The 26,175-nt window shown below is 38.4% G+C and overlaps 1 pseudogene; it reads left to right on the top strand.

Annotated features, from left to right (window-relative positions):
* Positions 1-26,175, top strand: part of LOC113273365 — a 50,680-nt pseudogene that overhangs the window by 20,599 nt on the left and 3,906 nt on the right.

Consider the following 26,175-nt stretch of genomic DNA (forward strand, 5'->3'; position numbering starts at 1 on the left):
CCATGATAATGCCATAATTGAAAACGAACTCCTTCTTCTTTTTGAAAAAATTGAAAAATTCCAAAAAAAAAAAAAAATTAAAAAATTAAAAAAACATAAAAATGGAGCTCATTTACCTTGAAATGTTGACTCTTGTGCAAATATGTATTTTTAGGAGTCTTAGTCTAGATATTTAGGCACCCTGATTCTAGCACAATTCACATAGTGATAAGAAATTTGCACGCGCACGATCTACCAATACATGTATGGCCTCGATCTTCAAGGTGTTTGATAGGAAGTTACGATTGCCAATCACTTTAGAATACTGAACGAAACTTGACTAGCTTGTTCTTTGGTTGGTTGGGATAGAAGGTGGAGGTTACATTAAGAAAGACAACCATCGAATTTAACTGGGTGCATCAAAAAGGGCTACCTCTTGCAAAGTGTCATGTAATCTTTTGTTTCCTTTTGTATATTATCAAAAGTGTTTCCTTGTAAAAAAAAAAAAAAAAAAAAAAAAAAAAAAAAAAAAACGATGTATATTCAGAAAAAAAAAAATATCAGAAAAATACAAAAAAATCAAGTATTTATCAATTCCATCATCTCTTGTTCCAAAAATAAAAAGAGAATAGTCAATGTAAATAAGAGTCATGTAAAGTCATTTTGTTTTTCATTGTAATAAGCAAGGAGGGTGTATGCCATTGATGTACAACGCGAGTAATTGTGAAATACCTCCAACTCATTCACAATTCTCGTAAAGTCCGGACAGCTAGCTAGATTTCGACCTCAGTTCTTAGCCTGAGAAACTATCTCTTGGTGATTAGTAGTCATAACTTCAGATCTTTCTTTACACATGTGTAGATACACTTTACACTCTTATCACATGTCTTTTTTTGTTATCAGTGCTAGGATTGTGCCTTCGATAGCTAGATTGACATCTCCATTTTGCTGTGAGCTTAAACTGTTTTGCACATGTCACATTTGATGGAATCTGAGCTTATATTTTGACCTAGAACTTTGTAGGTACGTTCTAAGCAAACCTTCACGAGACTTCAACTCGTCCACTAGGGACACTTAGTGGTTTAAAAGGCTTAGTGCATACGCTAAATGCATTCGAGAGACCAGCGACAGTGGTATAGTTAGGATTTCCTTAGTTTTGTTTTACTTGAGGACAAGTAAAATTCAGGTTTGGGGGTATTTGATGAGTGCCAAATATTGTATATATTTATCCCTTTTTGTTGGCATTTAACTCATCTTTTGCATTAATTCTACATTTTATCCCATATTCTGTATTTTCATTGTTTTCAAGAATAAATATTTTTTTACTTAATTTTGCATTTTTAGGTAATAAATAAAGTTGGATGAGTTGCGGAGCAAAAGAGCAGAAAAGTGGTGAAAAGCCGGGAGAAATTACGCAAGGAAGCCGCAAAGAATGGAGCGCACGTCCAAAAAGCTGGAAATGGGCTCAAGAAGAAGAAAGTTGTTCTTAAAGAAGAAGTGGGCTCAAGGTTTTCCAAGCCCAAACTCATTTCCCAAACCCATATTCTATACCCAAAAGCCTAAAACCCAAATCCATACCCGCTTGCGTCTTCAGCCGTCAGATCAGTTCTCAGAAGCATCCGACGGTCGCTCCCTTGCTGTGCATCGAAGTTTGATATCTCCGCCTAACACTACAACACCTAACTCCATCTGGCGTCGTTGATTTTGTTGTATTATATAATCCAGCGGTCGCTACAAGCTTCACTTCATCTCACCGTCCGATTGATCTTTCATCTCCCTATCCCACGGCTCAGCGTCGCAGATCATCAAACTCGATACACTCGCCTCACACCCAAGTGCCGAACACCCTACCCAGCCAAACACACCTTCTTTTCTTCTCCATCTCTCTTCCTTCAGAACCCGTACCACCACCATGTCCGTCTCCATCACCACCACCTCACCCCAAATCACTCCACTATCTTCTCCCCAACTCTACTCTACCTAAGCCCATCATCACCATCACGTACCATCTCTTTAGCATCACTAATTTCTCCAATTTCTCATCTCTCTGCTCACTGAAACCCTAGGTGAGAAATTGGGGATATAAGTGATGATTAAAGCAACAATTGGAGCATGAGAGGAACGAGAGAAATAGAAGGATGGGTCGACGTGATGGAGCTGTTATTTCAAGGAATAGGTGAGTTTCACCAAACCCTAGTTCTACTGATTTTGGGGGAAAATTGGGGGAAAACCCTAAATGGGTAATTGGGTATAAATTAGTGTTATGTGGAGTGTGTGAAGGACACTGTATATCTCTCTGGACTAGCCAGTAGAGAATTTGCCACAAAATTTTTATGAATTTCAATTTCAGTGCTTATCAGTTAACAAGTTGAAAATTGCATATATTTTTAGTTATCTCAAATGTTGCTAGTTGTGTTTGAATTATTACATGTGATGAATGTGATTGCCTTATCCATGTTAGCATGAGCTAAACAGCATCAGGCCAAGGCTCAGCTGAAGCCTTGTGCACTGTCAAGTGATTAGAAGCTAGGATAGTTACTTCCTTGTATGTTTTGATTGAGCAAATGGGAGATACCAATGCTATAGAGCCTGTGATTGGCTGTACTGTCAAAAGACAGCCAATGCTAGGGGCAGACTAGTGAGCAATTTGGTATTCTTCCATTTCTAGATGTATGCATAGGAACAAACACAACCTAGAAACATGTCATTTGATTAGGACACAAGGTGGATCCTAAGCCTTGGCTTAACCACCAATCCCTTCTCAGTAACTTACATTTTCAGTCCTATGTGCTTGCAATTCAGTTTATTTTCTTGCCTTTTATTTTCTTGCACTTTGAAGCCTTTTGTGCACTGAAGTCAGTGCACAAACTCACCTCTGCCCTTGGCTTCCAAGCCTTGGTTCTTGTCTGTTTTTCTTTCCTTGCTGTGGTTCTTGTCTGTATACCATTTACCTGCCCTTAGCTCACTACACACCTTAGCTAGGAAGACTTCTTGTATGCTCCTCTCCCTGTGGACAAACCCCTACTCACCCTTTTATTACAAATCTTGGCCTTGTATACTTGCAAGTGTTTTGTGTGCTTCTAATTTCCACAACAAGTTTTTGGCGCCGCTACCGGGGAGCTGGCTGCCATATTTTTGAAGTTTTCAAAGTCTGATGTTGCTGTTGTTGCTGCTGCCAAGCTGCTGCTGCTGCTGTTGCTGCTGCCAAGCTTGCTGCTGCTGCTGTTGCTGCTGCCAAGCTTGCTGCCAAGCCAACTGGGCTGCCAACTGAAGCTGTCAACTGGGCTTGTGCAACCTCTGCTGCTGGGCTCTGATCCAACCTCTGCTGCTGGGCTTTAACCAACTGAGCTGGGCTCAGTAACCTCAATTTCTTTGGGCTTGCAACTTCTTCTGCTGGGCTTGCAACTTCTGCTCTTGGGCTTCGCTGCTGCTGCTGGGCTTGGACGTGAGCTGCTTAGGACGATCTTAAAGCCCAACTGGGCTGTGCAACTAAAAGGGGACTAAAAGCCTATTTTTGGGCTTCCCTCCAAAAAACAAGTAAGCCTAACCCATGAGTTAACCCACTTGGGCCTCATTTAAATTCAAATTTGGGCTTGTAATAATTAATTTAATTATTTGGGATTGTAATAATTTTTATTTTCTTTTTCTTTTTTTTCTTTATATTGGGTCTGTAATTATTTTTTTTGTTTTCTTTATTTTTCTTTTATTTTTCTTTTTTCTTTTATGGGCTTGTCTAATTATTATATTATTGTTTTTATTTTCTTTTATGAGTTGTGCTAATTTATGCTAGGTTTAGTTCAAAAAAATATTTTTTTTTCAAAAACCCAAAATTTTTTTAAAACAAAAACAAAACCCCTTCTTTAAACCAAAACCCATTCAAAACCAAATCTTCATAACCCTTGTGGGACAAATGTTTCCGATTGCTCTGTCTGACCAACATGTTAGTTAAGGTACCTACTAGGACATGATTGTGACCTACAGAGACCAGACAAACAGACTTGTTAGAATTAACCCAGACGAACCTATCGAAATTCTAAGTTCTGAGGAGACAGTCCAATACAACCAGAAACAATGGGAGAACCACCGTACCCTCAAGGATTATATGTACCCAACTAGAGCCAGTCAACCTTCTTGTATTTGCTGCCCGAGGCTAATGTCCTTATGAGCTGAAATCTAGCACAATACGATGCTTCCTATTTTTAGAGGTGTTGAGAATGGAAAACCCGTACCACCACGTGAGGAGAATTCGAGGAAATTTGTGGAACTCTGCGTTTCACTCAAATGACCGACGAAACCCTGAAGTTAAGGCTTTTTCCTTTCTCCCTGAAGATAAGGCAAAGGCCTGGCTCTATGCTTTACAGCCTCAATCCATCATGACATGGGAGACCTCACAAAGGAGTTTTTTCAAAAGTTTTTCCCGAACCACAAGACTGCGACAATCGTCAAAGTCTGAATAGCTTTGTGCAATTAGAAGGTGAGACCTTAGCTAGATACCTGGAGAGATTCAATGAATTATTGCTCCAATGTCCCCATCATGGTTTTGAAAAATGGAGACTTGTGCAAATTTTGTATGAAGGTCTAGATGTGTCCACCCGAACAACGGTTGAGTCGATGTGTAATGGTCTATTCGTAGATAAAACTGCTGACGCGTCTTGGGACTCTCTATTGAAGTAGCTAAAAGACGCAACAGTGGGAATCCATCCGTGAAACCAGAAAGACTATACATCCGAAAGCAAAGGCTTTTAGGATTTAAGCGGATTTTAGGGTTAGCAAACATGGCATCAATAGTTAGGAGATTAGAAGAGTTAGAACTACATAAATTCAAAACCTCCACCACTACTCTACCGAGAACATTCGCTCATCTGTTTGTGCTGCTTGTAACGACCCCAACCATCAATTCCAAAATTGTCCAGATTTGCTTTGCAGTCAGGAGTCTAGGCTTGAACAGCACATGCCATGTTTCAAAAACCAGAGCATAACCCTTATTCACAGACCTACAATCCAGGATGGAGAAACCACCCTAACTTTTCATGGTCAAAAAGGACCCACTCAAGGAGGACCATCTCAACCTTAATCAGAGCTATCAAACAATCAGGGATATCAGAACAATCAAGTTATCAACACCGAGAAACCCTCAACAACAATCATATCTCAACACAATACCGACAAGATTGTCCACCTAGAGGAAATGTTCCAGAGTTTGATGCAAAGTCAGAAAATCTAGATCAAAGATGGATCAAATATGTGAGAGAGAAAAGGGTAAACTCCAGCCAACCCCAACAAAATCCAAAGAGATATTTCAAACATGCACAACATCCTGCACTGAAACACCCTCACCTGATCAACCATGCCTTACCACCCTCCGAAGTGGTAAAGTCATCGAGAACAACGTAGGCTAACCTAATGAGTCTGATACAAATTCCACGCTGTCTCCACAACCCCAGAAAAAAGAATCTGAGAAAGTTGGAAAATCTGACAATTCTACTGCTGTGAATGTCCCTTTGCCAACTCATCTCCTGTTGCTCCATTTCCTCAAAGATTGATCTATCAACAAGAAAGTACCCATTACAATGAGATGTTAGATCTGTTCAAGAGAGTCAACATCAACATTCCTTTTCTTGAAGCAATCAAGCAAAATCCCTGCTTATGCCAAATTCCTCAAAGACTTGTGTACTCAAAAGCGCAAGCTCAATGTGCAAAAACGTGCTTTCTAGCTGAGCAGGTGAGTTCCATCATTCTGAACAAAACTCCACCCAAGTTTAGGGATCCAGGATGTCCAACAATTTCTTGCACTATAGGAGACACGGTCAATAAAGCGTTATTAGACCTAGGTGCAAGTGTTAACCTACTGCCATATTCTGTTTATGAGCAGTTAGGTCTTGGGGAGTTGAAACCAAATCTATCACTCTACAGCTGGCAGACCAATCTGTCAAATTCCTCGTGGAGTGGTGGAAGATGTTTTGATCAAGGTTGACAAATTCTATTTTCCCGTAGACTTCATTGTCTTAGACACTCAACCTGTACAAAAACCCAGACTGTCACATTCCTGTCATCTTAGGACGTCCTTTCTTGGCTACGTCCAACGCGATCATCAACTGTCGGAATGGAGGTTAAAACTGTCTTTTGGTAACATGACGGTGAATTGAATGTGTTCGATATTAGTCAACAACCTGTGAATCTTGATGATGATGATGTACATGAAGTTAATATGATTGAAGGATTAATGCAAGATTCGTTTACTAACATTCTATCCGTTGACCCCTTTCAAGCATGTATGGAGAACTTTAACCCTGATTCCTATGATGATGCATACTGTAGTGACGTCCTATCTCTGCTCGAATTGTACCTCAAATGGACGTCACTGAAAGGAAATATGAAGTGGAACCACCCCTACTCTCTGATTCCAAGCTTATTCCATCCATTGTTGAGCCACCCAAGCTTGAATTGAAACATTGCCTAGTACGTTGAAGTACGCATTCCTAGGTTCTTCTGATACTTTACCTGTCATTATTTCATCATGTTTAGACACGGAACATGAAAGTAAGCTTTTAGAAGTACTTAAGGAACACAAAGAGGCCTAGGATGGACCATCTCAGATCTCAAAGGAATTAGTCCCACCATTTGCATGCACCACATTAACCTTGAAGAGAATGCCAAAACCATCGAGGGAAATGCAAAGGAGACTTAACCCTAACATGAGAGATGTAGTCAAAGGAGAGATCCGAAACTACTTGATGCAGGTATCATATACCCAATTCCCGATAGCAAATGGGTAGTCCCATTCAAGTTGTGCCTAAGAAGTCAGGCATTACTGTTGTTCAGAACGACAAGAATGAATTAGTCCCTACTCGTACAACCACAGGATGGCGAGTATGCATCGACTACAGGAAGTTGAACACAGTAACAAGGAAGGATCACTTCCCGCTCCCTTTCATTGACCAAATGCTAGAACGTGTGTCTGGACACAGTCACTACTGTTTTCTAGATGGCTTTTCCGGTTATAACCAAATTCACATTGCTCCGGAAGATCAGGAAAAAACTACATTCACGTGTCCATTTGGGACGTTTGCTTATAGACGTATGCCCTTCGGGTTGTGTAATGCACCTGCTACTTTTCAGCGTTGCATGATGAGCATTTTTTCTGACATGATAGATAGTTTTCTCGAGATCTTTATGGATGATTTCTCTGTTTTTGGTTCCTCGTTTGACGAATGTTTGAAGCATCTTGCCCTCGTGATATCCAGATGTAAAGAAAAGAACCTTGTTCTAAATTGGGAAAAATGCCATTTTATGGTGAATTCAGGAATAGTTCTAGGACACATCATCTCAGAGAAAGGAATTGAAGTGGATAAAGCTAAAGTTGACCTCATTCAACATCTACCACAACCTTGCTCTGTGAAGGAGATCAGATCATTTCTAGGTCATGCTGGTTTTTACCGGCGATTCATCAAAGATTTCAGCAAAATCTCCAGACCTCTGTGCAGTCTTCTCTCCAAAGATGTTGCCTTCAATTTCGATGCTGCTTGTGTGAAGGCATGGGAGGAATTAAAAACCCTTCTCACCACCGCTCCTATAGTCCGACCACCCGATTGGAAGCTTCCGTTCGAACTTATGTGTGATGCCTCTGATTATGCTGTTGGTGCTGTTTTAGGACAGCGAGTTGATAGACTACCATATGTGATATACTATGCTAGCAAAACCCTTAATGATGCCCAACTCAATTATTCAACTACCGAGAAGGAATTGCTTGCCGTCGTTTTCGCATTAGACAAGTTTAGATCTTATCTGATAGGGTCTAAGATCATCATATACACAGACCATGCGGCTTTGAAGTATCTTCTTTCCAAGAAGGATGCTAAAGCTCGCCTTATTCGATGGATACTCTTATTACAGGAATTCGATCTCGAAATCCGTGATAAGAAAGGTTGTGAGAATGTGGTTGCTGATCATTTGTCTAGATTAACTTTAGAGTCTATTGATGAATCTGAGCTGATTAGAGAATCATTCCCAGATGAACAGCTGATGTCTATCTCAGACCTTCCTTGGTTTGCTGATATTGTTAACTACCTCGCTACAGGTAGGATGCCCTCACGTTGGTCGAGACAAGACCGCTCTAAATTCCTGGCTGAAGTCAAACATTTCCTTTGGGATGACCCATATTTGTTTAAGTACTGTCCAGACCAAATCATTAGGAGATGTGTCCCCAACACTGAACAGAAAGATGTGATATCTTTCTGTCATGACCAAGCATGTGGAGGCCATTTCAGTGCCAAGAAAACCGCTGCAAAGATCTTGCAGTGTGGATTCTATTGGCCATCATTGTTCAAGGATTGCCATGATTATTGTGTTGCTTGTGAACGCTGTCAAAAGCTAGGAAGCATTTCGAGGAGAAACATGATGCCATTGAACCCCATTTTGATTGTGGAGATTTTTGATGTTTGGGGGATAGACTTCATGGGTCCATTTCCCATGTCTGACAGCAAGTTGTACATCCTAGTCGCAGTTGATTACGTTTCTAAGTGGGTAGAAGCCATAGCAACCAGAACAAATGACCACAAGGTGGTACTTTCATTTCTAAAGGAGAACATATTTTCACGTTTTGGTACCCCTAGAGCTATCATCAGTGACGGCGGTTCACATTTTCGTAACAAGTACTTTGAGTCTTTAGTACGCAAGTATGGCATAACTCACAAGGTTGCTACTCCGTACCACCCTCAGACTAGTGGACAAGTGGAAGTGTCTAATAGGGAAATTAAGCACATTCTGGAGAAGACGGTCAACCCGTCCAGGAAAGATTGGTCATTGAGATTGAATGATGCTTTGTGGGCCTATAGAACAGCTTATAAGACACCAATTGGCATGTCCCCCTATCGTCTAGTGTATGGAAAGCCGTGCCATCTACCTGTGGAATTAGAACATCGTGCCTACTGGGCAATCAAAGAGCTGAACTTTTCTCTGGACGAAGCTGGAATTCAAAGGAAACTTCAACTCAACGAGTTGGAAGAATTGAGAAATGAGGCTTATGACAGTGCCAAGCTGTACAAGCAAAGATGAAGATATTTCATATGACAAGCGTATTCTACGCAAATCCTTCACTCCTGGTCAGAAAGTCTTGCTGTATGACTCCCGATTACATCTTTTTCCAGGAAAACTGCGTTCCAGATGGAAGGGTCCGTACCTAGTACGCACAGTTTTTCCTCATGGAGCTGTAGAGCTGGAGGATGTCTCCAACAAGAACGTTTTCAAAGTCAACGGGCAGAGATTAAAGCCATTCCTTGAGCCATTTCCACCCGACATTGAAACAACCAACCTGGAGGACCCAGTCTATGTGGACTAAACTGGTCCACTCTTTCCCTAAATAACCAAAAAGTTTTCCAAATCTTTCCCTAAAAACCAAAATTTTTCGTTTTCCCAACAAAACCAAATTTTTTCCAAAAAGTCCAATCCCATTAAAAACCAAATTTTCTTGTAGATAATGTGTTAGTTAAATTTCCTTTTGTATATATTTGTGCTCATCCATTGTGACTCTAATATGATGGATTTTTGCCTTGAATAACGGAGTTTTAATCGAGCTCCGCCGTACAATCGGGTATTCTCTCTCCTTTTACTCTACTCAGCATGTTCCTCTTCATATATTGTTTTATAATTCTTTCCATATTTTGAAACATTGAGGACAATGTTTAGTTTAGGTTTGGGGGTATAGAGTAGATACCATGATAATTGCTATAATTGAAAACGAACTCCTTCTTTTTTGAAAAAATTGAAAAATTCCAAAAAAATTAAAAAATTGAAAAAATCATAAAAATGGAGCTCATTTACCTTGAAATGTTGACTCTTGTGCAAATATGTATTTTTATTAGGAGTCTTAGTCTAGATATTTAGGCACCCTGATTCTAGCACAATTCACATAGTGATAAGAAATTTGCACGCGCACGATCTACCAATACATGTATGGCCTCGATCTTCAAGGTGTTTGATAGGAAGTTACGATTGCCAATCACTTTAGAATACTGAACGAAACTTGACTAGCTTGTTCTTTGGTTGGTTGGGATAGAAGGTGGAGGTTACATTAAGAAAGACAACCATCGAATTTAACTGGGTGCATCAAAAAGGGCTACCTCTTGCAAAGTGTCATGTAATCTTTTGTTTCCTTTTGTATATGTATCAAAAGTGTTTTGTTAAAAAAAAAAAAAAAAAAAAAAAAAAAAAAAAAAAAAAAAACGATGTATATTCAGAAAAAAAAAAATATCAGAAAAATACAAAAAAATCAAGTATTTATCAATTCCATCATCTCTTGTTCCAAAAATAAAAGAGAATAGTCAATGTAAATAAGAGTCATGTAAATAGTCATTTTTGTTGTTTTATTGTAATAAGCAAGGAGGGTGTATGCCATTGATGTACAACGCGAGTAATTGTGAAATACCTCCAACTCATTCACAATTCTCGTAAAGTCCGGACAGCTAGCTAGATTTCGACCTCAGTTCTTAGCCTGAGAAACTATCTCTTGGTGATTAGTAGTCATAACTTCAGATCTTTCTTTACACATGTGTAGATACACTTTACACTCTTATCACATGTCTTTTTTTGTTATCAGTGCTAGGATTGTGCCTTCGATAGCTAGATTGACATCTCCATTTTGCTGTGAGCTTAAACTGTTTTGCACATGTCACATTTGATGGAATCTGAGCTTATATTTTGACCTAGAACTTTGTAGGTACGTTCTAAGCAAACCTTCACGAGACTTCAACTCGTCCACTAGGGACACTTAGTGGTTTAAAAGGCTTAGTGCATACGCTAAATGCATTCGAGAGACCAGCGACAGTGGTATAGTTAGGATTTCCTTAGTTTTGTTTTACTTGAGGACAAGTAAAATTCAGGTTTGGGGGTATTTGATGAGTGCCAAATATTGTATATATTTATCCCTTTTTGTTGGCATTTAACTCATCTTTTGTGCATTAATTCTACATTTCATCCCATATTCTGTATTTTCATTGTTTTCAAGAATAAATATTTTTATTAATTAATTTTGCATTTTTAGGTAATAAATAAAGTCTGGATGAATTGCGGAGCAAAAAGAGCAGAAGAGTGGTGAAAAGCCGGGAGAAATTACGCAAGGAAGCCGCAAAGAATGGAGCGCACGTCCAAAAAGCTGGAAATGGGCTCAAGAAGAAGAAAGTTGTTCTTAAAGAAGAAGTGGGCTCAAGGTTTTCCAAGCCCAAACTCATTTCCCAAACCCATATTCTATACCCAAAAGCCTAAAACCCAAATCCATACCCGCTTGCGTCTTCAGCCGTCAGATCAGTTCTCAGAAGCATCCGACGGTCGCTCCCTTGCTGTGCATCGAAGTTTGATATCTCCGCCTAACACTACAACACCTAACTCCATCTGGCGTCGTTGATTTTATTGTATTATATAATCCAGCGGTCGCTACAAGCTTCACTTCATCTCACCGTCCGATTGATCTTTCATCTCCCTATCCCACGGCTCAGCGTCGCAGATCATCAAACTCGATACACTCGCCTCACACCCAAGTGCCGAACACCCTATACCCAGCCAAACACACCTTTCTTCTTTCTTCTCCATCTCTTCTTCCTTCAGAACCCGTACCACCACCATGTCCGTCTCCATCACCACCACCTTACCCCAAATCACTCCACTATCTTCTCCCCAACTCTATTCTACCTAAGCCCATCATCACCATCACGTACTATCTCTTTAGCATCACTAATTTCTCCAATTTCTCATCTCTCTGCTCACTGAAAACCTAGGTGAGAAATTGGGGATATAAGTGATGATTAAAGCAACAATTGGAGCATGAGAGGAACGAGAAGAGAAATAGAAGGATGGGTCGACGTGATGGAGCTGTTATTTCAAGGAATTAGGTGAGTTTCACCAAACCCTAGTTCTACTGATTTTGGGGGAAAATTGGGGGAAAACCCTAAATGGGTAATTGGGTATAAATTAGTGTTATGTGGAGTGTGTGAAGGACACTGTATATCTCTCTGGACTAGCCAGTAGAGAATTTGCCACAAAATTTTTATGAATTTCAATTTCAGTGCTTATCAGTTAACAAGTTGAAAATTGCATATATTTTTAGTCATCTCAAATGTTGCTAGTTGTGTTTGAATTATTACATGTGATGAATGTGATTGCCTTATCCATGTTTAGCATGAGCTAAACAGCATCAGGCCAAGGCTCAGCTGAAGCCTTGTGCACTGTCAAGTGATTAGAAGCTAGGATAGTTACTTCCTTGTATGTTTTGATTGAGCAAATGGGAGATACCAATGCTCATAGAGCCTGTGATTGGCTGTACTGTCAAAAGACAGCCAATGCTAGGGGCAGACTAGTGAGCAATTTGGTATTCTTCCATTTCTAGATGTATGCATAGGAACAAACACAACCTAGAAACATGTCATTTGATTAGGACACAAGGTGGATCCTAAGCCTTGGATTAACCACCAATCCCTTCTCAGTAACTTACATTTTCAGTCCTATGTGCTTGCAATTCAGTTTATTTTCTTGCCTTTTATTTTCTTGCACTTTGAAGCCTTTTGTGCACTGAAGTCAGTGCACAAACTCACCTCTGCCCTTGGCTTCCAAGCCTTGGTTCTTGTCTGTTTTTCTTTCCTTGCTGTGGTTCTTGTCTGTATACCATTTACCTGCCCTTAGCTCACTACACACCTTAGCTAGGAAGACTTCTTGTATGCTCCTCTCCCTGTGGACAAACCCCTACTCACCCTTTTATTACAAATCTTGGCCTTGTATACTTGCAAGTGTTTTGTGTGCTTCTATTTTTCACACCAAGCATACATGCTCATTCCAACAAAAATCAAGAATTTCAGTCAAGATGAAACTCTTCTGAAAATTCACAATGTTGCTCGAACGCACATCAGAAAATACTGAAACTCTCAGTACGGAGACACGGACACCACGGACACATGTGCATGCCTTCATGACCGACCAGAGTCATCCCTAGGGCTTGCATAAAGACGGTCCCACACGTTTTCATAATTTTGACCTAATTTTCTCAATTGCTCATATTAGGCCCAAACTCTCTCCAACCAACCCGGGGATTGCTCAAATGGCCAACAACTGGTCACGTGCCCACCAAGAGCCGGTCCCCATCTTTCATATGTAGGTTTTATCACCTAATGCTGAACCCAGCAATATTTCAGTAAATGATGAAACCGACATTTAATCATCATTCTTTCACCAACTCTCGAACTGAGAACCCTGGTGCATGCTCATTCGAGCACTGGGCACCACATGGATGCCCATCATCCCATGTGGTCGGTCCCTATATCACTCATGACCTATTTTCAGCGACCCATCAACTATGATCTGAAATTAGGGTTTCGAATAAAATGTTCTACGAATCATCATTCTGAGCAAGATTCAAAAACTAATGAATTTATATTGATTCAACAACCAACGTCTGAATTAATCATACAATATTTGGTAATCTACCAATATTTTAATACTTTTTTGGGTCACGTCACCAATAAATATTTTGTCGAATTGAGCATACTTGCTCAATTGCTCAAATATTGATCCAGCTATCAATACTTAGTGAATTATCAGTAATTTCTCGAATTGAGCATACTTTCTCGATTGCACGATAAATTATCAACATTTAGTATCTTGTCGAATTGAGCAATACTTGCTCAGTTGCTCGTCAAATTCTCAATATTCAGTAATTCGTCGAATTGAGCGATACTTGCTCTCGCTGGTCAGTAATTCATCACAGAATGTACAATACTGACACCAATTTAGAGAATTACATGTTCGGTCCATGAATCGCTGAGCATTCACCACTTATGCTCGATTCAACAAAACCTAGACTCACTGTCTAATCAGTCAACAAATGACTAATCAATACACGTATGTCACTCAGACTCCACGATTCGTGAGACATCAATCACGTCAAATTGGGGAATAACAACTAGGATTTTGGTCTGGCGGCCTATAACACGTGGATTCATCCACAAAAAGAAATGTGAGTAAGTCGTGTCAACAGTTGGAGGAGTTAGCAAAGTAGTGGGTAAATGATCAACCCAGTCTCCGCACGACCTGGAACTGGTTGTACCACGATCTCCGACTTTCCCACTCTTTCACTCAAGAAACCATCACACTTACAGGGATCAAGGTGTTCACAATTCTGACAATATAAATAAGTCTCTGGATCCATGATTGAAGAAGGACAGACAACGATTGATCACTAGCTATCAACTGTATACACGCAGAATTCCTCGAGAAAACTACTATCAAGAATTCATCAATCCATCTAAACTTATTCGAACTCATCAGTTCACCACAAATTGCAGAAACCTTCAATACACCCACAATCCCTGATCATCACTGATCCCACACAATTCTCAGCTTCCCTCATACAGATCAATCCATATCCCTCTTTGCGACCGAATTGACTCTGGAACGGCCATTGATTTGGTTTAGGCCGGAGTCATACAGATTGATCTCTCGAATCTAAGCACTCCCTTTGCAGCGCATCTGTGTAAGGATTAACATTTCGCCCGGCTGAGGAGTCTCGACAACACGCTCGTCTCTTCACTTCTCAAAAAACCGGCGACTCGTTTTTCCCTATCCACAAGCAATTAATGCAAAAACCCCAATTGGAAAGAAATAGTCATGCTTATAATCCTCCAATCTATCAACAAAACTATACCATTTGATCCCTCTATAAGCCAAAAAGTTGTAATAAATTCTATCATGAAGGGATTTGACCATGAACCCAAAAGAAAGTGGGGGTTCCATAATGTGAACTTCCGGTAATTTCTTATTTTTCACTCTTCTTTTTGTTATATTTATACGAATTTACTATTATATTGCTTTCATATAATCCCAAATTATTGGTTCTCCAAAATATGAAATATTTTTTCTTGATATGGTTTTTGTTAGGATGACACCAAGAAAAGGGGGTTAAGCTTGCTTATTGTCCCTTTAGTTATATTTAAGTTTTTTTTTCCTTTATGTTTTCAACGTTCTATATATATATTCATAAGTAGTAAAGTAATATCAGGTGCAATATCTTGTTGCCTAATCCTCGTACAAAATAAGCCCACATAATAAATCATACAGTGTATATATGTATACATACATACAAAAATAGTAAAGTAATATCAGGTGCAGTATTTTGTGCCCAGTCCTCATACAAAATAATCCCACATGATTAAACACAGTAGCCCTCATATACAAACTTTCATCAATCAAAAAGAACACCCATCAATATGGACAGTCCAAGATGAAAACCCACGTAAAAGCCCAAAATGAAAAATCCACATAAAAACCCAAAATGTATGAGAACTCAGCTAAACCTGAAATCGAAAACAACCTCCAATGCCCATAGGACAAGCCTGTGCCAAACCCAAAAGCTAATTCCAACCAAACCTTGGAGCATACCAGTTTTGGAAAATGTCATCGTTATTATCGTTGAGAATTTTCACTACGGCGACCACCAAGAATGATAGAACATGTCAAATTACAAGAGACTCAAGGTAAGGAATTCTGTTTGCAATAGACAAAGTTAGCAAACCTCACAAATCTGGAACTTACGACTCCCTAAGAGCAGCCTAGATTCTTAATCACCTCTCAAGAACAATCTTCAAAAGATCAATTAAGATCAATTTTCATATGTCTATCTTGAGGAATCACAAAGTCTGAGACGAAGATAACTTTGCGATTACTATTTATCTTTCCTGAAAGAGATTACAAAAACCTCGATATCAGAAAAGCAAGATCAGGATACACGAACTATCAAGGTAAAGATAGTCGGACTTGGATTCACGAATCCCTAAAGTGAAGTCTTTCAGTCGAGACCTAATTATGTTTCTCAGAGAAAACCTAGGTCAATATAGGATGACTCTATAATCAACTAAGACACAAAGTGTCAGTGATTGATTTTCATAATTAAAAGAGCATATCTATTTATGTTTTTCAAGCACAAGGGTTTCTTAGAATTCAAGCTAAGATAACTTGACAATCAAGCAAATACTTTAGGTTTTTAAAATACAATAGAAGAAGATACACTTAGGTACGGTTACAGAACCGTGTATAATGACTGTTCGGTTTTGGCAAGTTAGCCAAAAAACCAAAAAACAATTTGATATTTATTTAAACACCTAAGATTTTGATCATGATTCACATACATAAGTGTTTACATGATTTAGTTCTATCAATGCTAAACATATTAAAATAATAAGTCTTTGAGCATCTGCTAAAATCTGTCGGGAGAGTTGGTAGAATAATTCGTGAACCGTTCGGATTTTTCTGAGTCAGGGTGATATGGGGTTTCCAACCCTAATAGACTACCGAACTCAGTTGACAAATTTCATGAACGGGGTTTGTCAACTACTAACCTATTAAACCAATTTCAAATTTTAGTTCACCCAAGGTCGTGAACTATATCCAACTGAACTTGCGGTTTGCGAACCGGTTCGCCAACCTAGTTCACCAACCTACCCTGAGCAAAAATATCAGAAGTTCATATTTTTCTCTAATGATGTTTGAAACATTCCCAAATAATATAACTAATATTGTTAAGGACCGTTGAGCATCTTTGCGAAATCATATTTCGATGTTTTTCACAAGACAAGCTTGACTCGAAATTTTTTATTTGTAAATCTACTAGAAGTCATACGACATAGTCTCAACAGATAAAATGGTATGGTAGTGAGTAAATAGAATGATTGCATACAACGTGGTTCGGCCATGAAGACCTACGTCCACGGGAAAGAAGATGTTTTCTTTATTGATTAAGGTCTTACACTTGAAAGAGTTACAAATATCACTTAGATTTCTCACTCTCTCTTTATCTAAATCTCTTTCAGGAATTCTCTGTAGAAAGCCCATATAAAATTACATGTCAATTTCCTTCAACATGGACTGGTATTTATAGGAAAATTAGACTCGTGAAGGCCTGATCTAGCCGAGTTGGTGGAGCTATCGTACATATTCACATTGCTTCAGATGAGCTCTATACTATCCCTCGTGATGCCATGATCCGTTCTCCTTCCGAGTTATCTCGCTTCGTACGTTATCGTGCTGCTCCTTCTAGGGGTATATCGTATTGCACCATTTTTAAGTCATATTATAGATCGTCCGAGCCTTCTGATACGATGTAGATTCGTCCATGTCTCTTCTGATCATTCATTAAATGCATTCCTTCTTTTTAGACTTGACCGTCTGAGTCTATTAGACCACTCCTCACACGCGTCATTCATGTGACGTTGTAGCAGGCGTCTCGATTTAGACGAAATCACCTTTTAGAGTATGATTTGGTGCTTCCATATCATCACCTTATCATGAAACCATACCTTGAGATGTTAACACGTGGCCATCGGGTAATTTACCCTCACATTATATTTTAATGAACCGATTGGTATAACTATCAGGGGATACTCCGAAACAACTTTGGATCTCTCCTAGACCTTAAGATCTACAAAAAAAAAAACTCTGATCCCCTATTTTGGTCACACTTTTTTATAATCTCAGAACTCTCTTCATACTGGTGGTCCATCTCACAATATACTCTCCAACTAGCCAAAGTTGATTTCCCTAGATTTAATAGAGAAAACCATAGAAGCTGGCTGCGTAAATGTGACTGATTCTTTCAGACACATCCAGTGGATGGATACAAAAAACCAGAGTTTGATTCCATGTATTTAGATGGTAGATATGATTCTTGGTTTTTGATTATTGTTCGGGTAATTCTATTATCTCTCGGTCTGAATTTCCTAATCATCCTGCCATTGTTTTGAAGATTTAGCTAATGACAATTATGTGGGTTGTTTTAATAAGCTAACCCAAATAATGACTATAGATGAATATTTTCGAATTTTTAAACAACTTAAAGCTATTATGATTACAAAAGATTTATCTATGGGAGAAGAGTAGTTTTAATCTTTATTAGTTGTTTATGTGGAAGCTAGCTCATCAAATTCTTCCGGTTCTTCATCGTCTGGCTAAGCACTTGCACCTTCAGAATACTTCTTGTTACTTTTGTGATTCTCAGGTAAAAACGGCTTCTCATCTTCTTCTGCAAGGATGGAGTGATTACATCTCAGTATTCTGTGAATGATTGGTTGCAAGGATGGAGTGATTCAGACAGTACTTTTAACTTCAGAGATCGCCAAAAACTAAATCTTATTGTGGTTATTCTGTGGCATATTTATAAGGCTCGCTGCACTATATCTTTTGAACACACTGCCCAATCCCCCCAATCTAGTATTCACAAAATTGTGGAGTTCTGTTGATTTCATCGCATTAGTTGGCAACTTACTTCGGATGTTCAGACTACTACCCTTGCAGTTCCGAATACTACTATGGCAGTTCGACAACAACCCCACCATGCTCAAATTTTGCCTACCTCTAATAATCATACTTACAACTTCCATATGAATGTTGATGCTTCCATTTTACCTAACTCTCATACTGCAGGTATTGCGTTTCTTATTGCCACTCCATTTGCCTCTTTTGTGACAGCTTCCGCATCACCAATCTGGGCAAGGAATATAATACATGGGGAAATGATCGCTTTACACACAACTCTGCAATGGTTATCCTCTCATCAGTTATCTAATGTCCTCATCAGGTCTGACTGTAAAAAACTAGTTGATGCTTTGTATGGTTTTATAAATAGTGTGTCGTGGATTGACAAGTCTCTCTTGTTAGCCTGTTGTGGTCTGTTAAATAATTTGTATAATGTGTCTGTTCAGTATGTTGGTCAAGTGCAAAATAAAGCAGCTGATACGCTTGCTAAGTCTGCTAGGTCTTATGTTAGTTATATGCAATGGTGGTATACTCCGCCTGCTGTTATCAAGTTCTTGTTTCGAAGGTCCCTGTAAAACTCTCTGGATATGAATGAAAGTTAGTTTTTCAAAAGAAAAAAGTAGATTGAAACCCAAGCTAAGCAATTCAGTTAGGATGCACAATCTTACAACACTTTCTCAGGATTTTTTCTTAGCTAGATTGCAAGAAAATGCTTTCACACCATCCCCTAAATCAACGATCAATAAACAACCCATAACTTTTTCTTATTTCCCTAAACCATCATATTTACAGAAACCTGTTTCTCTTCCTACTGTGTCTACCTCATCACCTGTTAGAGCAATGCTCAGTTGAACCCAGAAGTTTCGATATCTCAAGTTTGTTATCAATATTAGATGATCAAAACTATATCTTGATTTCTGGTATACTAAGACAAGTCTCGGGCTAGGTTACAATTTGGTAGTTGAGTGTCAGACATCACCTCGAAAATAAAGATCGACGAAGACATTTAAAGAACTTATTTTATCACGTATGTGAAGACTGAACCATTCTATTTTACTCACTATTTTACCATTCTATCTTTTGAGACTATATAATATGACTTCTAGTAGATTTGCAAAAATGAAGTTTCGATTCAAGCTTGTCTTGTGAAATATCTCGAAATATGATTTAGTAAAGATGTTCAACGGTCCTTAATAATATTAGTTTTATGAATTAATTTGTGGACCAACCGAAGATTTCCATGCAAATGAGTTTAACATTTGGGAATGTTTCAAACATAATAAGAAAGAAATATGAACTTCTGATATTTCTGCTTAGGGTAGGTTGACGAAATATTTTGCAGACCATAGATATATGAGTTTAAAGATACAGGGAGGGTTGGCGGACCAGTTTACAAACCCCAAGTTCAGTTGGGGACAGTTCACGAACCGTGGTGAACTAAATTATGATGTTGGTATAAAAGGTTTAAGGTTGGCGAACCTAGTTCACGAATTGTGTCTATCTGCGTATATAAACCGAGTAGGGTTGGCGAACCCAGTTCGCAAACAATGTACATCTGATTTCTCGAGCCGAGTAGGGTTGGTGAACCCGATTCATGAACCGTATCACCCTGACTCATGAACTTTAGCCTTTCGGTTCACGAACCGTTTCACCAACGGTCCTAGTAGAATTTAGCAGATATTCCAAGACTTATTTTTTAAATATGTTTAGCATTGCTATGACCCTCTTAAACACTTCTAAGACTTCATTGATCACTAAAACACTAATGTGTGTGCATCATGAAACTCCTAGGTGTTTGAATGAACATCAATTTGCTTATAGTTCGAAAGGCATATTTGTCGAAACAGAGCGTCTATTATACAAGATTTTGTAACCAGACCAATGTATATATTCTTCTATTCTATTTTCAAGATTAATTCTCACATGCTTGTTTGAAACCGTAACTAGAGTTTCATCTAAACATAGAAAGCGTTTGCTTGATTCTCAAGTTATCTTAGCTTTAATTCTAAGCAACCCTTAGTCTTGAAATTTTTAAATAAAGATGCTCTTTCAACTGGGAAATGCAATCCCCAACATTTTGTGTCCTAGTTGATTGCTAGAGTCGTCCTCTACTGACCAATGTTTTGCGCTGTGATTTATACTGATCCATATGAATTCCCATCTCTTCATCAGAATTCGCTATTGCTTATGAGATTTAAAATTGAGAATACATGTAAATAGATAAGTGAAATATATGTAAATACAGGTGTGAGTAATTTGATGAAATTAGGGCCGTTACAAGATAGTCGTTTAATGATCGAATTTTCAATGAGCGATGATGTTCACAGCAATAATCTTTTACCATAATCACACGGTTGGTTTGTCATGCCACCTGGCACGACAAATGACTTCTTTTGCCAGGATACGTTTTTTTTTAAATAGGAAAACTGATTTGTATATTAATATTCAAACTGAGATTGCATTAAAGTTCTCTTAAATGCGAGCTTTAAGCTAGCTTGGCATCTCACCACTCCAAATCTCCTTATAATTACTAGTCCCATCTCTAGCTTCTTTTACTAGAGAGTCTGCAATTCCATTCAAGTCTCTAATCACATGAGTACAAGTCTAAAATTTAAAAGAGTTTAACAAATTTTTGCAGCCTGAGATGATACTATTATTTGCCTCGCGTTTTTAGGGGCCACTCAAAAGGAATTAGGGACCAAAAATAAAACAAAATAGGGTCACCCAAACGTAAATTGAAGCCAACCCTTATCTCGCGTAAATCGTAATGGAAAAATTGCCGTTACACATTTGGTAGATATTATAAGATTTTTATCCTCCGAATGAATTCGGTAGATAAAATAAACAATTTACTTCTGATTGTAGTCATGTTAGTATTTGGATGAAATTTGTTTCATTGTTTTCATTTGTTGTAATTTTTGAGTTATGGAGAAGAAGAAGAAGGAAAAAAGGGAAAAACCATTTTTTTTAATAATCAACAAAAATGGATGGATACGAAGAAGAAGCTGAGAATCATCGCGAAGAACATAATTTTGAAGGTTCGCGACCGTTTAGAGAAGACAATTTGGGGTATATGTTGAATGATCCAAACTTTTGTGGAGAGGAAACCCTAGACGATGCTTTCATGGAAGAAAACCGAGAATCACCCGAGATAGAAACTAATGATACATCAAACATACAGGTATTGTGTCAAGAAACTCAAATACCCACTTTGAATGTGTTTGTAGACAAGAAAACCCGATTTATGCATGCATTGAATGCCATGAACTACCCAAAATCGGTGGATAATGTATCTACATATCTACCGAATATAACATACTGAGTACCAAATATATGAATTCGGTTGATATATAGAGTATGTTTTCTACCGAATGGTCCCGAAATATGCGAAAACCCCCAAATTGATTTCCCAAAATATCTACATTCGGTGGTTATTTAGAGTATATTTTCTACCGAATGGCCCCAAAATATAATTTTCGCAAACTTGAAAAAATTGTAATTCTTCTTTGAGAAAATATCTACATTCGACAGTTATGTAGAGTACATTTTCTACCGAATGTCCCCAAAATATAATTTTCGCGAACTTGTAAAAAATTTTGTTCTTTGAAAACGGAGGAATATTAATTACTTTATCCTCCTATTTTTTTGTATTCGGCGGCATTACCATATTTATATATTCCGATTATATTTTTTTCTGTACTCAGGAGAATGTCTAAATATTTTTATTGAATTCGATAGTTGAGGGCAAACAGTATTCTACCGATTATTGGACAATCGGTTGGAAAAATTACTGAATGTCTTCCGATTATTGTAATAAAACATGTTGCTTCATTTTGCAGGCCGTTGTAGCGGTTGTTGATGATTTCTATTTGAGGCCCGGTAGTTCCCTACGCTATGCAAATGATTTGGTTTGTTCATTAGTATTATTTATTTATTTTTTCAAATATGTATGTTAAATGCATATACTTATGATATTTGTTTTGTTATATGCGCGTGTAGTCATTTGGAAGTAAGGAGGAGGCAAAGGAATGGCTTATGAACAAGGCAAAAGAGAACATGTGCGTTGTAGTTCAAAACAATCATGTGGGTGACACTCAGTTTGAAATGATTTGTGAGCGAGGTGGGGATAGAAAGAGTCACGCGGGAAATAATAGTAAGTACGTACGGAAGACGCAGAGGAAATACCGAAGCAATTCAAAGAAAATAGGATGCCCATTTAAGATTGTCTTCTATAAGCCCGAAGGTAAGGAAGGTAAAGAGTGGAAAATGTTTAAAGTTGATAATGGTTGTCACAACCACGATGATCCGGATACTCTAATTGGACATATAATGGTTACCAATCTTAAACCAAAAGAAATGGAGACGGTGAAGTCTATGAGGATCCAAAAAGCGAGTGCGATTTTAAGTAAAATAAAGGCGGACGACCCCGACAACTTGTCTTCTTTGTCTACAATTAAGGTGGCCCTAGATACGATCAAAGGACGGAATGGGATGGTAGATCGGCCATGCAACAATCGGAGTGGTTAGCGGAGTTACACGACTACACGTTGAGAAGGGAAGAAAAGGATGGCAAAGTGGTTCGTATTTTCTTGGCACATCCCGAAATTATCCAATTGGCTCAATGCTTTCATCAAATTTTGTTGATAGATGTCACTTACAAGACAAACAAATATAACATGTCGTTGTTGAACATTGCTTGCCACACTTTGGAGAAAAACACGTTTACGATTGCATGGGGTTTAATGGATCATGATAACAACGTGAGTTTCATTTGGATGTTGGAGACTTTGAGGTCCATTTATAACGGTGATAATTTTCCAAGGGTTATTGTAACGGATAACGATCAAGCCTTAATGCATGCAATAACAGTAGTGTTTCCGGAAGCCCGAAACTTGCAATGTACGTGGCGCATTCAATGCAACCTCAAATCCAATTGCCATCATCATTTCCAATCTAAAAGACTAAGGAAGGGTACCAAGAGGTCAAAGGAAGAGGATGAGCGCATTAGTAAATTAACCGTGGAAGAAAGAACGGAAAAGAAGATATTATTCGATGAAAAATTGAAGGAGGATGGAATGATTTGGAATATGTTCATGAAAGCATGGGACAACATCATTTGGTCGATGACCGAGGAAATTTACGAATCTAACTTGAAAAAATTTGAGGATGAATATGGCACGAACTACCCAAAACTCGTTGAGTATTGTAAAACACAATGGTTACCTCTTAAGGAGAGGTTTGTGTTTGCATGGACATATGAATATCGTAACTTCAAGAAAGAGGCGACAAGCATTGCGGAGGGGTCTCATGGCCGATTGAAGAAAATATTACTTGCTAGTCAAAATGGAGTTGTGTCAATCCAAGAAGAAATCCATGAATACACCAATATTGATCTCGTAAAGATTAGGCAATGTATGCAATTTTAGTGTACACCAATTCCCAATGGAACATGATAAGGAAAATTTTCTTCTAAGGAGAATTGTTCATAAAGTTTCAAGATGGGCAATAAATCACATGATGAAACAATCGAAGCTTTATAAAGCTTACGATGACGAGAATACAATTTGTGTTTGCAAGGCTATGATAGGTGTTGGACTCCCGTGTCGTCATAAGATGGGTAGGTATGTTGAAGTAATTGACATCAATGATATTCATCCATTTTGGAAGCAATTAAATTTCACTCCAAGCACCCTGGTAGTTGATGGTCCGTCTTTCCTTGAGTCGGAATTGTGTGCACGAATATCCGAGCGTTATGCTACATCAAATGGCACCAAAAAGCAAATATTAATGCACAATTTGGAGGAAACCCTTCACCCTTGTTTACGAGAGGTTGATGAACCTATTAAGAAAAAGGGGGCCGGTAGGCCCAACACCGAAGTGTCGAGGACCATCCAAAGAAAAGAGTTGAAAGAGTATTTGTCTACCAAAAGTGACCCGAGTAGGCACATGTATACGGAAGCCGAATTTGAAGATGAGCCGCAACCAAAGAAAAGAGGTCGTCCAAGAAATGATCAAAGTGGACCAACCGCACGAAAAGTGAAACCAAAGGTCACTACGGAGCCTTCTCAAGTAAGTCAATCCGAGGTGGTGGAAGAAGTTGTGTTAGTGGAGACCCAAACTAGCTCTATAGTTGTTGATCGAATGAGCAACTCGCAACCAGCGGAAATTGTGACTATCAAAGAGAAGAATGGTACTCTTCGTTGTCCTAGGGATCTTCATGGAAGACCAAATCGATCCACGTACATAATATACGAAGAGTATTTGGAACAACTCCCTCCTCTCATTGTTCCTTTTGTTTTGTCCACGTATGAGGTTGATGGGGATGGCAATTGTGGGTTTCATGTCGCTACGGATCAAATTGGTTACTTTGGAGAGGCGGTTAAAGAAGATGTCACCCAATGGAAATACTTAAGAACTAAGATGGCGGTAAAACTAATAAAGGAAAATGATTTCTATATGAAGATGATGAAGCGAGGAGATAGACACGACAAAGAACTAGAGTTCAAAGACTTAGTTGCGTGTGTAAAGTGCCGAAAGGGATTGAAGACAATTGGATCCAAAATTGGATGACAATGCCTAAATGTGGATATCTCTTAGCGGATGTTTTGAATTGCGTGGTATATTTATTTGTTCCTCCTAAGTATGGACATTCTTTTACGTTTACACATAGAAGGACGGTTTGCGATGAATCGGTTAAAGATAGAAGAATTGTTATGGAATTTGTGAATGAGATGCTAAAAGAATAAAGAGAGATTGCCCATTACCTCCGTTGGGTGGTTAGACGGATTACTTCCCAACGGATCATTGTAAGGATTGGTTGAAACAATATGAGACCAACATGTTGGATTGGGATCGCGTCATGAAGGACAACTTTCCGGAAGGCCTACTCGAATTGGTTCCCTTGGATGATGAAGATGAATGATCGTTACTTTTGAAAAATGTAATTTGAACCGGCTTTTTTGTACAAGTTTTTTTTAAAAAAAAATTGTGAAGATATATGATATATTCGGTGGATAATGTTATAGTACTGGCTTCCGAATATAATAATAGGTGGATAATGTTATAGTATATTCCACCGAATATTAGAATCGGTGGTTAATGTTATAGTTTTGTCTTCCGAATATAATGTTATTTTGAACGCAGAACCTGAAGAAATTGGAACACTCAGATAATCGGTGAATAATGTTATAGTATTTTCCATCGAATATTAGAATCGGTGGTTAATGTTATAGTCTTGTCTTCCGAATATAATGTTATTTTGAACTCGATACCTGAAGAAATTGGAACACTCTGATAATCGGTAATTTAAATAATAGACTAACTTCCGATTATCACCTTACTACACTGAAATCAAACTTTGAAAAAATTCTCCGAATCGATAGATTACACAACATAGTAACTTCCGATTATAGCAAATATCAGACAGTAATTTAAAGAATTGTTCACAGAATCGGTAGATAATATCAGACAGTAACTTCCGAATGTGTCCAACTTGTGCCAAACTTTATACTGTGGCCGCGGCCTTGAAGAATTCATAGCTTCCATCATATATGAATTCTTCTCCTTGTTCCTATAAGTAGTGTCTTTTTGCGAGTGCCTCCTACATAAACCAGCAAATACAAAAGAATGCTAAGTTCGTATAGTTTAGTAATAAGATATAGCCACCCGGTGTGTTGTAAAAGAATTATGCAAATACTTACAAATTGTTGGATTGACAAGCTTAAGTGGCTAGTGTTGAAAATCCTCTTTTGTATCGATATGTAATCATTTACCCCTTTTTGGATAAGCCGGAAACGACCATGAACTTGTTGGAGGGATCTTTGCTTTGGATTTACATATTCTCGCACAAATTTCTATACACTCTCCCCCAAAATATTTCCGGTGTTAACCTTCCGGCTATGACATCTTCAC

Source organism: Papaver somniferum, chromosome 4 (genome assembly GCF_003573695.1).
Source record: "Papaver somniferum cultivar HN1 chromosome 4, ASM357369v1, whole genome shotgun sequence".
NCBI lineage: Eukaryota > Viridiplantae > Streptophyta > Magnoliopsida > Ranunculales > Papaveraceae > Papaver > Papaver somniferum.